General features: G+C 42.7%; 1 protein-coding gene across 4 annotated transcripts in view; it reads right to left on the bottom strand.

The window, feature by feature from the left end:
- The window catches only part of Mical-like (MICAL-like protein), a 118,716-nt gene that overhangs the window by 101,874 nt on the left and 1,623 nt on the right, over nucleotides 1-15,219 (bottom strand). The gene's annotated exons all lie outside the window — the stretch shown is intronic.

Here is a 15,219-nt window from a genome sequence, read left to right as displayed (position 1 = left end):
TTAGTAACCATCAATAGAGGAATACGATTACACGTATATGCAAGGTTCATTATGTGTGAGTCAGGTGTGCGTGTGATCCACACACTGCTGTATCCCTACTCTTTGGTCTCTACTGTGCTGCCACCATACCTATGGGTACCGAACTAGAACTAAATTAGTGTCCACTTTTTCATATGGGAGTCGACACCCCCTGGGTCGAGGATTGTAGTGAACATCGTTACAGCAGCGAACATCGTTACAGTAGCGACCATCGTCAGGTGAATCAACGGTCCGAGCCATCGTGAACGAAGTCTGTCAGAGCATAGTCGAAACAATCAAGTCCAAATGCATCCCGATACCGACGAGGGAGCGATGGGAGAGGATCGCCGAGGAATTCCAAAAATTCTGTTTAAGTTTTGTTTTCTATAATAAATCTATTAGTAGATATACCGAAGCCGGGTTTTGGAACCACGAACACAGGAAATGTAGCAAGGAAATTTTTTCGAGACTACCGTATAACGTCTACTATTACAGGTGTCAATGAAGATCTAATAAAAAAAACTAGGCGTGATTTTGACAGCTTTGTCAAGCTGTCAAGAAAATTTACAAGGCGGTAACCATAACTAAGTTAGTAAGTAAGCGATAGTTTTTAAAGAAAAGTAAGGAAGTGAGTAAGGAGAAGTATAAGGAGTTTTGTAGTCGGATTTGTAACCCCGAGGGGATCAAATATATTATTCACATTCACTAAAGAAGTACTTAGCTTATGCTACTAAAAGGAAATATCCCGCTTAAGTACACCTAACTTTGTCGCCAATACAACGGGCACATATCAAAGGTATGAAAAAAGCAGCACGTATCACGACACAAGCTTTAAGGAGATTTACAGGACCTATTAATTAAAGAATGTTTACGTGCATGTAAAAATAAGTCGTCTAAAGGCAATGTATACAATAGTGAATGACTACTGCTATGTTTACTTCTACATATAAAAGTTCTACAACTTATAATTTTTTACGAAATAATAAAATACTGCCATTACCCACTCACAGTACTGTTAGAAAGTATATGTCCAAGATGGATGTTGGTTGTGGATTCGATAAGGAATTTTTTTAATTGTTAAAGAGTAAATTTAAAATAATTCCTAAAAGGGCCAATCATGGAATTTTAGTGTTCAATGAAATGCAAGTCAGACAAAGTTTAAACGTTAGTTCCAAAAACTTCACTTTTGAAGGGTGCGCTACTGCAGAAATAAATGGCAATGGAAATTTTACTCATTTGCTTATATACAAACCTATGTTTCATGTATAAATTAATCACATTCGAAAATAAATAATTATATCTCATGCAAATCTAGCAAAAATTATTAGGTATTAGTATGCTATATTGGATCCGCCATTTTGAATTTTTAATGTCAGATTCGTAATCAGAGACCCCCAAAACCCCTCAATACTAGATTTCATATAATTCTTATGAAGAATTAAATCTTGGTTACTTTTTCGCGATTTCTGAACCGTAGTATGCACTGTGAGCATTGTTAACACAATTTCTCAAATATTTCCGATGACAGTCGGAAGTTCTGGCCATGCCTGTCGTAGGTTGCCGTTACTGATCACGCCTTGTGTAGAACTCGATATACATATACTATATACGAGTTGTTCAAGGAGCAACGATTTTTGGATGTCGACGAGATGACTCTTTTTCGAATAAGCGGAAATGAAGGTCAAGTTTTTCAGGTCACGGATAACGTATAAAATGGCTTAAGAGCATTTCCAATGATTCAACGCTGACATCGAGAAGCAGAACGCGGATTTGTCATTTCTAAGATCCTTGACACATCCTCTATTAAAAGAGCGTATCTCCATTTTTGGGTAAGTGTTTAAAACACGCATTGCCGCATAACTTGTAAGTTAAACCTAACGCAATCTGGTTGCCGATTTCAGTTTCAGTATTTCCAAGTATGCGAAAGTACACTGCCATCAAAAATTATAAGTTGACTTCTTTTTTGCAGAATTACGTAAAACTACACGAAAAGTGAATAAATGAAACAAACTTTTGCGATATTCGCGGAAACAGTCAATTGCCTTTTTAAGAAAGTTGCTGTTTTTAGGATGGACAAAATTAATGAGTTCAGTTATAAAAAAGAAAACCGTTGATGATGAAAACTGTTTTTTGATCGAATCGATACCGGTACGATTGATGATATTCAATCAATTCGATACCAAAGTACTCAATGGGAAGTATCGATACGTTTTGAAGTGTAACGTATTTGGTATTAATATTCGATACTGATACTTCATGAATCAATGCTTGATACTTCTACGAAAGTATCGATACCCGTTTGATACCTCTACTTAAGTATCGATACCCCTTTGATACCTCTACTTAAGTATCGATACCCGTTTGATACTTCTACAAAAGTATCGATACCTGTTTGATACTTTTCTGAATCCTTTTTAACTCCTTATCTTAAATAGGCAATATGTGAGCGGCGAGAATTCCGTCGAATGTCACGACGTTAGTAACTGTAACGACGCGACGATTCGATATCTGTTATTATGTTTATCGATTTCGTTATTCATATTTGTAATACGCGATTTCTTTGTCATTCTGGTTCGACGTACGAAAAACGAAAAGACGTGTTTGATCTCAGACGGAGATTCAGACGGGATAATTTAATTAATTGTATTCGTTATATTTCAAATTACGTATTAAAATATTTCGTGTTTACGATCGCATTATTCTATTGACGACTTAAATCCTACAATAATAACCCCTTTTTTGAAACCCTTTCTTTTTGCAACGGAACAAATATGTGCCAAGAAAAGAATAACTATTTCAAAAGTTATTTTGATGAAAAACCTCCTTTTTAAATGGTACTTCTGAGGAATACAGCATACAAGAACAACTCCGTGTGGGATTGACAACACAAATGAACAAATATTTCAGCGACCTTGATACAAATGAAACGTATGGTATCGCTGCGTTACTGGACGTACAATTTCGTGAGTTATCCTTTTCAAATGATGAGAATTTCGCAGCATTACGGAATAATGTAATACGTTTAGCAAATTTTGATGATATACATTTTTCTTTTTCGTCAACATTGTCACCTACATTTGAATTAAATTCAGCCTCATGTTCCGAAACGGCGACGACCGAAGAAGGTGAATCCAATTTCTGGACTGCTTTTGATTGTTCCGTAGAAATGAAAAATAGCATAGCCTCATAATCAGTAGTAAATAGTATAACTGCAGAAATTGACAATTATTTAAACGAACCCCTTTTGGGAAGAAAACAAGATCCCCTTATTTATTGGAAAGAAAACACAAACAAGTATAGTAAAATGTCAGTTTTTGCGAAAACATATTTTTGTATGATGGCAACTTCAGTACCAGCGGAACGGGTATTTTCTAAGGCCGAGAATTAATAAGCAAAAAGAGGTACAGATTAAAAGATAGCACTGCGAATAAAATACTGTTTCTTAATAGTTTGTTACATATTTGTTATGATCTATAACAAACACGTTAAAGTACATATCCAAGCAGGTTTTGGCTGCGACGCAATTAAAACGGGACTGCCGCCGATAGTTCTTAGGACGAAACGGGCTTCAATTTCAGTATGACCCGCGGGACGATATTTCGTACAGTTCTCGAGAGTATCCTCGCAAGACCATACCCCGGAAACGATACAGATTATTCTCCACACGACAGTGAGTCCTCTGAGGAAAACTTCCGGATCTCTAACTCATGGAAAAACTCACCAAATGCTCAAAACGACTTCGACTTAGACGCGAACTAATCACACGAGGAGCTTCACACACAGAATAGAGAACGAGGCGGAAAATGTTTCGCCAGGGCCTTGCTTTGGCTTCCCTCGTTCGGATGGCACAGATCACCCGTTTGCTACTTTTCGCAATGTTCACACGATAGAAGAACACTCTCCAGCACGGAAGTCAGCGCTACAGTGATCCGTCGATTTTCGGATACGCGACGCGATGATGTGTTGCTGTTTTCCCCCATCTTACGCCTACATCGCGATTTTTCCTCATTGGCGCGATTAGCGCGCGAGATCTTAAAATGCAGAACCGTACCCTCGAGTGGTCCTTGGGTCCCAGACCAAACCGCGATATACCATAAAGGCAGCAGCTGGCAACCGGGGAATGCTCAATGCTGATGTTTTGACTGCGTTGAGTTTGACGAATTCTTTTCGACAGTGCATAAGTTACATTGATCTTCAAATCTTTATGTTTTGTTTTGTCTGATTGATGTGAAATTAATAAAAAGGTTTCACACTTCAAGCAATTTCTTCACCGCGTACAATAAATGTGACTAAATTATAAGAATACACATTTGAGACGGTCAAATATTGTGTTGAGAAGTATGGTTGGTACTATATGCCAGCCTCACTGTACATAAGTCGTTAATTTATGGCGCTCACATAGTAGAAAATGAATTACTACCAACAGCAGAACTGTCTGAAGAGGCACAGGAGTCAAGACATAAGGACTTCAAAAAATATAGGACTCAAAGCAGTAGAAAAATGTCAAGGATCATTACCAACGAAGATATTTTCAACAAATTACTTCTAACATCAGACCCGTATTATGTCTACATTAAGAATAAAATCGTCCGACAAGAAACATAAGCAATTAGACCCTGGAACTGCGGAACCCATCATCAAATAACGGAAGGAACGCCTATTTTTTAATAACAAAACATCAGAATAATACATCAAGTAAGTTAATATATATAAATAATATTATTGGGAGTACAACTAAGTCTCCGCCGTTTGGAATCAGATAGCGCAACCAGTAAGCTATGGCGCACATCTGTCAACAACATAATTGATTGATTGGCGAGATTGAGCCGAGCACTCGAGGAAAAACGTGCCCATCATTACTCCAGACACGACAAAATCATTCTTCTGCATTAAAATGCGCGTCCTCATGTTGCGGCGTCGGTCAAAACCTACTTGGAAACACTTAATTGGGAAGTTTTACCCCACCCGCCGTATTCACCAGACATTGCTCCTTCTGATTACTACTTGTTTCGATTGATGACGCATGACCTGTCTGAGCAGCACTTCACAACATATGAAGATACTAAAAATTAGGTCGATTCATGGATAGCGTCAAAAGATGAAGCGTTCTTCCGACGCGGTATCCGGATGCTGCCAGATAGATGGGAAAAAGTAGTGGCAAGCGATGGACAATACTTTGAATAAAACATAAGGTACCGTTCTTTCGCAATAAATGCCCAATTTAAGATGAAAGACGGCGGAGACTTATTTGTACTCCCAATATATACCGTCCTCAACCGCCTTCCGACATCCCAACGTCTAAGGCCCGCTAGATAGCCTTACTGATGAGTCCTCTAGCGGGCCTAGGACGAAACGCTCCTTCCTTTTCCCTCCTCTCTTTCATATTTATCAGAGCTCCTTTCATATCTCTTTCATTTATTTCGAGCTCCCATACTGCCCAATTGCTGGCGTTTATTCGAGGGGTCAATGCTGAAGGTGATTGACGAATTAGCTTCTATGAATAGTCTGCGTGGAACAACTACAGGTGAAGCTATCTTCAAGAAAGTCGAGAAAACACAATACAATTTGCAATGGAATCGGTTAAAATGTGTCACAACTGATGGTGGAAAAGATATGTGTGGTACGGGAAAGAATTAGTTGGACAAATTTTTAAGGCTTGCGAAGGTGCTAAATGTTTAAAACCTCTGGTAATTCATTGTATTATTCGCCAGCAAGTTCTTTGTGGGAAACACCTCAATCTGTCGTGTGTCGTTGAACCAGTTGTATCAGTAGTAAACTTCATTCACTCTCGTGGACTTAACCATCGCCAGTTTCGTGAATTTTTATTAGAGATCGAAGCTGAATATCCGGACTTGCCTTGTCATACAGCTGTTCGATGGGTCAGCAATGGGAAAGTTTTGTTGAGATTCTTCGAACTGAGAGAAGTCATAGATATTTTTTTAAATGAGAAGAATTGCCCACAAACTCTATTATATCGAACAGCGAATGCCTATGGAAATTAGCATTTGCCACAGACGTCGTAGGATATCTCAACGAATTCAATTTAAAATTACAAGGGAGAACAGCACTCATATGTAAAGGCATATCGCCGAAAACTTGTATTGTTCGAAACGCAAATAACGTCAAACATATTTGACCATTTTCCATGCTGTAAAAAATTTCAAATATTAGCGAAATCCCCACTCTCAAAAAAATTCCCGCAGGACATACATATATTCTGAACTTATACTATAGTAACAACAGCGTTTTGTGGATTTTGATGCAAGTGCAAAAGATATTTCCATGTTTAAAAATCCATTCGACTATAATTGAGGAGCTTCCATCAGACCTTCAACTGACGAAATTACAACAAAATGACGATGGGTTAGGTTATTTTCTCGAGACCAGCGGTATAGTCAACGGACCATAATAGCGGTGCGATCAATTCGCCTCTACATGAAACGGAGGTACACGATGTACAGCTTGTCAAATCTAGCTGTGCGGTTGACCAAAACTTAGGAATGCGCAGACAAAAACAAAGACCGCACTTGACGAGAGAAGGATGCAACATAGGAACGGTGTAAGGTACACACCTCGTCAAAAGTGCGTACTGTCCATTATTTCTTACAACAGTAAGCATACAAAACAACTGTTTGTATGTTTTTGTGAATACACTTGTGTCACGTTACTTTTTAAGTGAACTGTCGCCACGTGCATCGTTTGACAGGTCAGTTCACCATCGTTGCGAGGTTCCGCCTATTTAGCATTGCGCAGCGGGGACATTTCCCCTTGCGGGGGACATTCAGCCGCACAGCTAGATTTGACAAGCTGTACTTTACCAGCTCATTGCGACGCCAATTTTAACGATACCATCTTTTTCAAGGGCTCATTTTAAGTGTAATTGTAAGTTTAGTTGTAAGTTTAACTTGGGAATAGGCCCGAATATCCGGCCCGGCGAGTCTGATATGGAGGAAACTCCGAGGTGCAGCACTGCTTTCCTAGAGGAGGATCGCCAACACTAACTGTAAGTTTAACTGTCGCGACGAATGGTGATAACGGCGGTTCGGTGTGGAAGAGTTACGGTTCGGTAGTTTGCAGCGAACGGGAGTGCCCTTCGACGGCTCGACGAAACGGAGTTCGGTTCGAAGGTTTCGACAGCTCGGCGAGACGGAAGGGTTGAGCGGCGGATTCTTCGGCGGCTCGACGAAGCGGAGTTCGGTTCGGAGGTTTTGGGCGGCTCGACGAAACGGAAGGGTTGAACGGTGGATTCTTCGGCGGCTCGACGGAGCGGAGTTCGGTTCGGAGGTTTTGGGCGGCTCGACGAAACGGAAGGGTTGAACGGTGGATTCTTCGGCGGCTCGACGAAGCGCAGTTCAGTCCAGATGTCTCGGCGGCTCGACGACACGAAAGGGGCTGGTCGGAACGGATAGTTACGGGGCACGGTCAGCGTGACGTGTCCTGGTGATCGGTTACGACGGCTCATCGAACGAGTAATTTCGAAGTGGAGCCTAGGTGGATACCTAGGCAGGAATGCGGTCATTTATCATGTTTGCCGGGCCTTTTATACCCTTGACATCGTGGTGAGGGTTAGTGGCGCGGCAAGGTGTTTTCTGTGCCGTCGCGCTTCGGTATTGCTCGGTTATCTTCAGCCTCTTTTGGGGCCGAATTAGGATTGTATCGTTAGTGACAGATGTAGGTGACCGCTGTATTTTGGAGCAAATTTCCGACAATGCCCGCTCCTTTATCGGACAAGGTGTGCTCCTTCTTCCAGACTCGGTCGCCGACTGCTGGTCTCCAGTCTCGGTGTCGCAAGTTATAATATTTGGCCTGTCGGCCGAAAGTTTGGGCCAAGTGTAGCTTGGCCAGCTCCTGCGCCTCTCGGAGGTTTTTCCAGCGGTGCTGTGGTACGTCTGGAGCTCGAACTTCTCGGCCCTGGTTGAGATACGCTGGGTTATAGCTGGTTGATTCGTGCCACGTGGTATTAATGGCGAATCGTAATTGGTCTAATTTTTCATCCCATCGGTCGTGGTGGTCTCCTGTATATTGCGCCAACATGGTTTTCACCACTTTGTTCGCCCTTTTGACCGGATTGCAATGGGGCGAATATGGTGGTGTTCGTCGATGCTCGGTGCCGGCTGTTTGCAATAGGCTGGTAACGGTTCTCCGATAAATAGTCTCCCGATATCGGAGATGATGATCTTTGGCACTCCGTAGCGCAAAAGGATATCCTTTTGTACGGCGGCGGCGACGGCGGCCTTTCGTAGTGGCGTAAGCTCGACCCACTTGGTAAACCGGTCAAATGCGACGAGCAACCAAATGTAGCCACGACGGGAGCGTGGCAAAGGCCCGACCAAGTCGACGGAGATGGTATGCCAGGGTTGTGTTCCGGGGTTGGCGTGGAGCTGTCCCGGCGGTGTTTTGTACCGTTGGCAACTGGCGCATCTGCGAACGTAACGGGCGGCTTCCCGGAACATGTCTGGCCAATAGAAACGCTGGGCGAGGCGGACGATCGTCTTGGCGATTCCTAAGTGTCCGGCGGTGGGATCGTCATAATGTTGTCGGAGGAGCGCTTCTCACTCGTCGATAGGCACGCATATATTCCAGGCGTCGCCCGGCTCGGGCTCGTTATAATCCAGTTGGTGCAATATATGACGATGTAACTTCCCTTCGCGTATCTGGTTTTCTGGAACGGACGCGGGATTTTCTCGGACGGCTTCGACCTTCTTCTGGTACCACGAATGAGTGCGTTGTTTCGATCGGATCAGGCTTACGCTTGGAGCGGGTTCGGTTGTGGACAGCGCGTCCGCTACATGGTTTAATCTTTTGGGCTGGTATCTTACGTCAAAATCATATTGTTGCAGCTCGAGTGCCCATCTTGCGAGCCGGCCGGTCGGGTTGTCTATTTAACGGAGCCATCGTAACGCTTGGTGGTCGGTAACAACGATAAAATGATAGCTTTCTAGGTACGGCTTCATTTTCCGAATGCCTCAGAGTACGGCGAGGCATTCTCTTTCGGTAGCGCTATAGTTGCGCTCGGTTGAGCTCAGCATATGACTGGCGTAGGCGATGACCCTTTCTTGCTCGTCGGGACCCTGAGTCAGTACAATGCCGAGGCCGTGGTCGCTGGCGTCTGTCTGGAGCGTGAACGGCTCGTTAAAGTCCGGACAGGCGAGTATCGGTGCAGCGACTAGTTTGGCCTTCATAATTTGGAAGGCGTTGTCTTCGGCTTCTGTCCACCTCCACTTCGCGTTCTTCCTGGTGAGCTGGGTCAACGGTTCCACGAGTTCAGCGAAATTCGACACGAATCGCCGGTACCAGGACGCCACATTCCGTGAAATCGGCGTACTTCTCGTATCGTTTTCGGTGCGGTGAGCTGGGCAATCGCGCTGGATTTCTCAGGGTCGGTCCGGATGCCCTGCTGGTCGACGGCTGTCAACGCAGAATCGGCATTTTCCCGGGTTTAATTGAAGACCGGCGGTACGGAGGCGGCGGAAAACTTCTCGTGAATGCATCTGGTGGCCCTCGCAGGTTTTGCTTACGATGATGATATCATCGAGGTAGGCAACCGCATACGGCTAGAGTTCGGGACCGATGATCCGATCAAGCAGACGCTGGAACGTAGCCGGTGCCGAATGCAACCCGAACGGCAGGACGGTGAAATGGAATAATCCTTTGCCCGGCACGATAAAGGCGGTGAGCGGTCGGCTGGAGTTCTCTAGCGGAATTTTCCAGTATCCGTTCTTGAGGTCTAAGGTGGTCAAGAACCTCCCTCCTCGCAATTTGTCGAGGGTAGCCTGTATGTGAGGCAACGGATAGGCGTCTTTTTCGGATCGGCCGTTCAACTTGCGAAAGTCGACGCAAAATCGTGGCTTGCCGTCTTTCTTTTTGACCACGACGACCGGTGAACTCCACGGGCTGCTGGAAGGTTCGATTAAGGTGAGCGCATACTAGAGGGTCGCGGGAAGGCCGCGGATAGTCTCGGGAAGGCCAAAGCCACCGATGGACGACCATGCGGCAAGGGAGCAGGGCTACCTACTGTGCGTGGCAGAAAAAAAGGTATCCGTGGGCTCCCCACCTCTTTTAGGGAAAGTGACCTTTCTTTCAGGGAGCCCTGCTCCCTGCTGTGGAGCCGTCGGCCCGCTAGAGATTTCTTCCCGCGTGGACGTCCATCGGCGGCTTTGGGCGTCCATCGGCGGCTTTGGGCGTCCATCGGCGGCTTTGGCCTTCCCGAGACTATCCGCGGCCTTCCCGCGACCATCTAGTATGCGCTCACCTTTACTCCTTCCTGCAGCATTTTCTCCACCTCTTCATAAATAACTGCCTGCATGACTGGATTCCTCGGACGGTAACACTGCTGTTTGATTGGCGTGTCATCTATGAGTTTGATACGGTGTCGGATGAGCGCGGTGCGCCCCGGAACAGTTTCAAACAGTCTCATCTCGTTGTCTAAACAAAATTTTTGTCGTTTTTGCTCGGTCTCCGGCGGTTTCCGGAAGTCTAGCTGCTGGCACGGTTCGGCCAAGCAATCGGCGGGCCAGGAAGCGACGTCGGGCGGCGGCGAGAACGTAATCTGCACGAGTGCGATCGCTTGTATTCCCAACAGGACGGGCGGTCCCATATTTGGCAAAATGGTGAATTTCTGTGTCCACGTCTGGCCACTTACACTGAACGGAAGTTTAGTTTTGTCGATCGGTAGTGCATCTGAGCCGTCGGCAAGTCCGATGCGGCTGGTTGGCGTGATTGAAGAGAATCCCATCTCACGGGCTCATTCTCGGACCTCCTCTTTGATGCAGGATAATTGTGAGCCCGTGGCGAGCGGTGCCTCAACCTCCGTTCCAGTGTCTGGAGTTGTATTAGACGGTGCGCGGGTGTAGCGATAATAAATTCGTAGCGGAGGTGCGCGAGTTACAACGGTGTCGCGTCGAACGGAGGTAACGGCGGTTCGGTGTGGAAGGGTTACGGTTCGGTAGTTTGCAGCGGACGAGAATGCCCTTCGAAGGTTTCGGCGGCTGGAATGCGGTCATTTATCATGTTTACCGGGCCTTTTATACCTTTGACATCGTGGTGAGGGTTGGTGGTGTGGCAAGGTGTTTTCTATGTTGTCGCGCTTCGGTATTGCTCGGTTATCTTCGGCCTCGTTTAGGGCCGAATTTGGATTGTGCCGTTAGTGACAGATCTGCCCGGTGCAGGTCTGTTACAAGCTTATGATCTACTGAACAAAAGATGTAATGGACACAAAGCTTAATAATGGACATGTTGAAATAAAACAGTCCTGAAATTAAAACTCAGGATCCAGGAATGTCGTTACAATGTAACGTATGGTTGGATGTATGGTGGTGTGTGTCACCTCGAAGTGACGATCGGCGGTCGAAATGACGATCAGCAGCCGAAGCGACGATCGAGTCGCGAGACGCGAGTTTTTCAGATCGACACAAGAGTCGGTATAGGCCACGGTGCATTATACAGGTGTGCCGACTTCCCTCAGAAAACTGTGATAGATGGGTAGTAATTCTCTGGCCGCCGCCAGACGGCGCATAGGTCGTAGGTACCGTACGTGTGCGAATGAGATTGTGTGTATTTGGGCGCGCTGCTGAATACACACAAACTCATTTGCACACGTACGTTTCCTACGACCTATGCGCCGTCTGGTGGCGGCCAGAGAATTACTACCCATCTATCACAAAACGGCAACTTTACAGAGATGCTAAGTCGTTTTCGATGCAAAATAATTCAGCAAGTACATCAAATGAAGCTTCTAATTGTAACATAAACAAAACCACTGATCCATATAATCAACAGGAACATGATTTTGAATTATTACAAAATGAGGTAGCGAGATGAATATCAAGCAACACATTGCAATGTTTAGCAATTGATAATTATATTATACATAGATGATATATTATCAATTTGTTTAAACATGTCTAAGTTAGATAATGAAAATTAAAATTGTAGTAAAAACATAAATGTAAAGAAATAATTAATAGTGTATATTTATAACCATTGATATAATTAGACTGCAGATCTTTATGCATTTATAGGTTCTGAAAATTTTCAAGAAATTCTATAGTCTACAATTTGGCAGAATCTAACACGATTTCTATTTACTTTATTTACTCACCTGCGAAAGCTACTACCGCTAAAAATAGGATTTTATTTGATTGCACTTTCTTAAAATTTGTCTATCAAAATTGTGGCTTGTGGCTTATGATATTTGATCCCCTCAGGGTTTCAAATTCATTTACCCAATCCTCTTTCTCTTTCCACTCTCACCATCGCCTTTTCAGCGGGACCTACTGTTTATGGTGGGTTCCGAACCACCTTTTGCCAACAACACGTGAAAAACACCCCAGGTGGGTCACTTTCCAGTTTTTTACCAGACGGTCACCCATCCCAGTGCCGTTCACGTTCCACGTTGTTTAACTTCGGTGATCTAACGAGAACCGGTGCTTTCAACAGGACTACGGTTGTTGGCTTGTCTATCAAAATTGCAAATTACATAAACATCCGCAGTCTAGTTATAATAAAATAACTGTTATATAAGAATACTAGCTGTACCGGCAACTTTGTCCACGTGCAATAACAAATCCAGAAGTTATAAGCAGAAACATGCCCAAAAGAGGGCGAAAAAGTCGTCTTTGGTCACTAATGACGTCACAACTTTTGAACGAATGGACTTTTTCGAATGCGGATTTCTCCTAAACCTTCCCAAAGAAACGCTGCGTCTAATGGCTCAAACCCCAACTTTCTACGTTCAGCCGTTTTCAGTTGATGCTGTCACAGACAGACAGACACGATTTTATTATATACATATAGAGATAACTGTTTCAATTATGACCTAAATGTAACAGTTTTCAATTTTAATAGTTATTTTCAGGCTCGTATCAAGCCCTGATTGCTATAACAAAACCGATATGAGGACCGATATAGGAACAGTAATATCCTATTATATCCTATATATCGGTCCTAGAACCGATACAAGGACCAATAACCAATATGTAGGAATACACGACATCTTCTGACTTATTAGGACAACACCATATAATTAGTTAATGTTGATAAGACAGGATAACACTGTTTACGTATCTATATAAATAAGAATGTAAATGTTCGTTTGTTTGTAATCGAACATCTCCGTAACGGCTGAACGTAGAAAACTGGGGAATGTAAAAAACTGGGGAACATAGAAAACTGGGGAACGTAGAAAACTGGGGTATGTAGAAAACTGGGGTACGTAGAAAACTGGGGAACGTAGAAAACTGGGGAACGTAGAAAACCGGGGAATGTAGAAAACTGGGGTTTGAGCCATTAGACGCAGCATTTCTTCGGGAAGGTTTATGAGAAATCAGCATGCGAAAAAGTCCATTTGTTCTTTTTCCACCAACTACAATGCTAACTGCTTACTTCAAGTTATGTGAATGTAGCACGTTTGCGAAAACATTGATGTATAATAATCAATATGGTTTCATGTTGATTCGCATTATCACCAATGGGTCACAACGAGAATCTCCTCAGTGGTATTCTGCTTCAAATTATATCGTGAAATATATATAAATAGAAAAACCATAAAACCATTAAACCATTTGGGAACGCATCAAATATTGCTTGCAGGAGATTGTAAGCAAACATTACATGTAATTCCTCGATCGACACCAGCGGACGAAATTAATGCTTGCCTAAAATACTCTACTTTGTAGAGATACGTAAAGACGTTGAAATTAACTACAAATATGCGTGTCCAGCCGTAAAACGATCGATCAGCTGAAATATTCTCACATCAATTGCTGGAAATTGGGAATGGAAAGGTGCCGGTTGATCTGACCTCAGGACGAATTTCATTGCCTGATAACTTCTGCAATTTAGTGATGTCAAAAGAAGAATTGGTTGAAAAAGTATTTCCCAGTATTCAAACCAATTATAGGAATCACGATTGGCTGAGTGAACGAGCTATTCTTGCGGCCAAGAACAAAGACGTAAACGAACTTAACAATATTATTCAGTATACTGTTCAAATAGAGGCAGTCACATCCAAGTCCATGGACACTGTTGTGGAAGCAGAAGAAGCAGTTAATTATCCAACAGAATTTTTGAATTCACTCGATTTTCCAGGGATGCCACCGCATGTACTGGAATTGAAAATCGACGTGCCAATTATCATGTTGCGAAATATCAACCAGCCAAAGCTTTGCAACGGCATGTGGCTTGCAGTAAAAAAATTAATGAGCAACATCATAGAAGCAACAATATTAACAGGACGTTTCAAAGGTGAAGATGTTCTCATTCCTCACATTCCTATGATTCCAATGGATATGCCATTTCAATTTAAGAGAATGCAATTCCCAATTCGATTGGTGTTTGCAATAACAATTAACAAAGCTCAAGGCCAATCTTTCGAATTGTGCAGATTAGATCTACATACGGATTGCTTCTCATACGGACAATTATATGTTATGTGTTCTAGAGTCGGCAAACCAGACAATCTATATATATACACAGAGAATGGAACAACAAAAAATATTGTATACCCACCCCCCCACAAGCATTGTAAAATAAAACATAAATGTCTAAATATAGTATAGTATAAATATATATATATATATATATATATATATATATATATATGTTCCCATCTCGCTTCCCATTCTTCTTGCAAAAGTTTGTCAAAGAGTAAACACGTGTTCCGTTCAAGTATATTTCTTTTATACAAATAGCCTCTCTTATTGCTATAATAAATAAATATAGTATTAGGATAGTAGTTAGGACAGTATTAGGATTATTAGTTCAACATAATATAGAAAGAACCTTAATTGAAACCGATAGGAACAGAAATTTCATTCCTTCGTAACTGTTTCAATCAAGACCAAAATATAACAGTTTTAAACACTTACTTTCAGGCTTGCTTCAAGCCCTTGTCATCTAAATGCTTTAAAAGTTCTTTTCATGAAAGTATCATCAATGTAGTGATTGCAAAAATTAACATTTCCAATGTATCTACACCAGTGTTTCCCACAACCTATTTGTGCCATGCCCCACCTAAGTCTTTCTAAAATTCTTATGCTTACATTTTATTAACTATTTTTCAATTTTACTGCCAACAATTCCCTACTGTTTTAAGTGTTTTATTTGAAATTTACTTCAAAGGAGAGTTCCTTGGCTGCTACTTAATTTAAACAATTTTGTTTACCAATTATATTAAATGTAGCTCTCAAATTTTGTTGTAAT

Source organism: Lasioglossum baleicum, chromosome 9, assembly GCF_051020765.1.
Source record: "Lasioglossum baleicum chromosome 9, iyLasBale1, whole genome shotgun sequence".
NCBI lineage: Eukaryota > Metazoa > Arthropoda > Insecta > Hymenoptera > Halictidae > Lasioglossum > Lasioglossum baleicum.
This window is presented reverse-complemented; position numbering and strand designations above follow the sequence as displayed.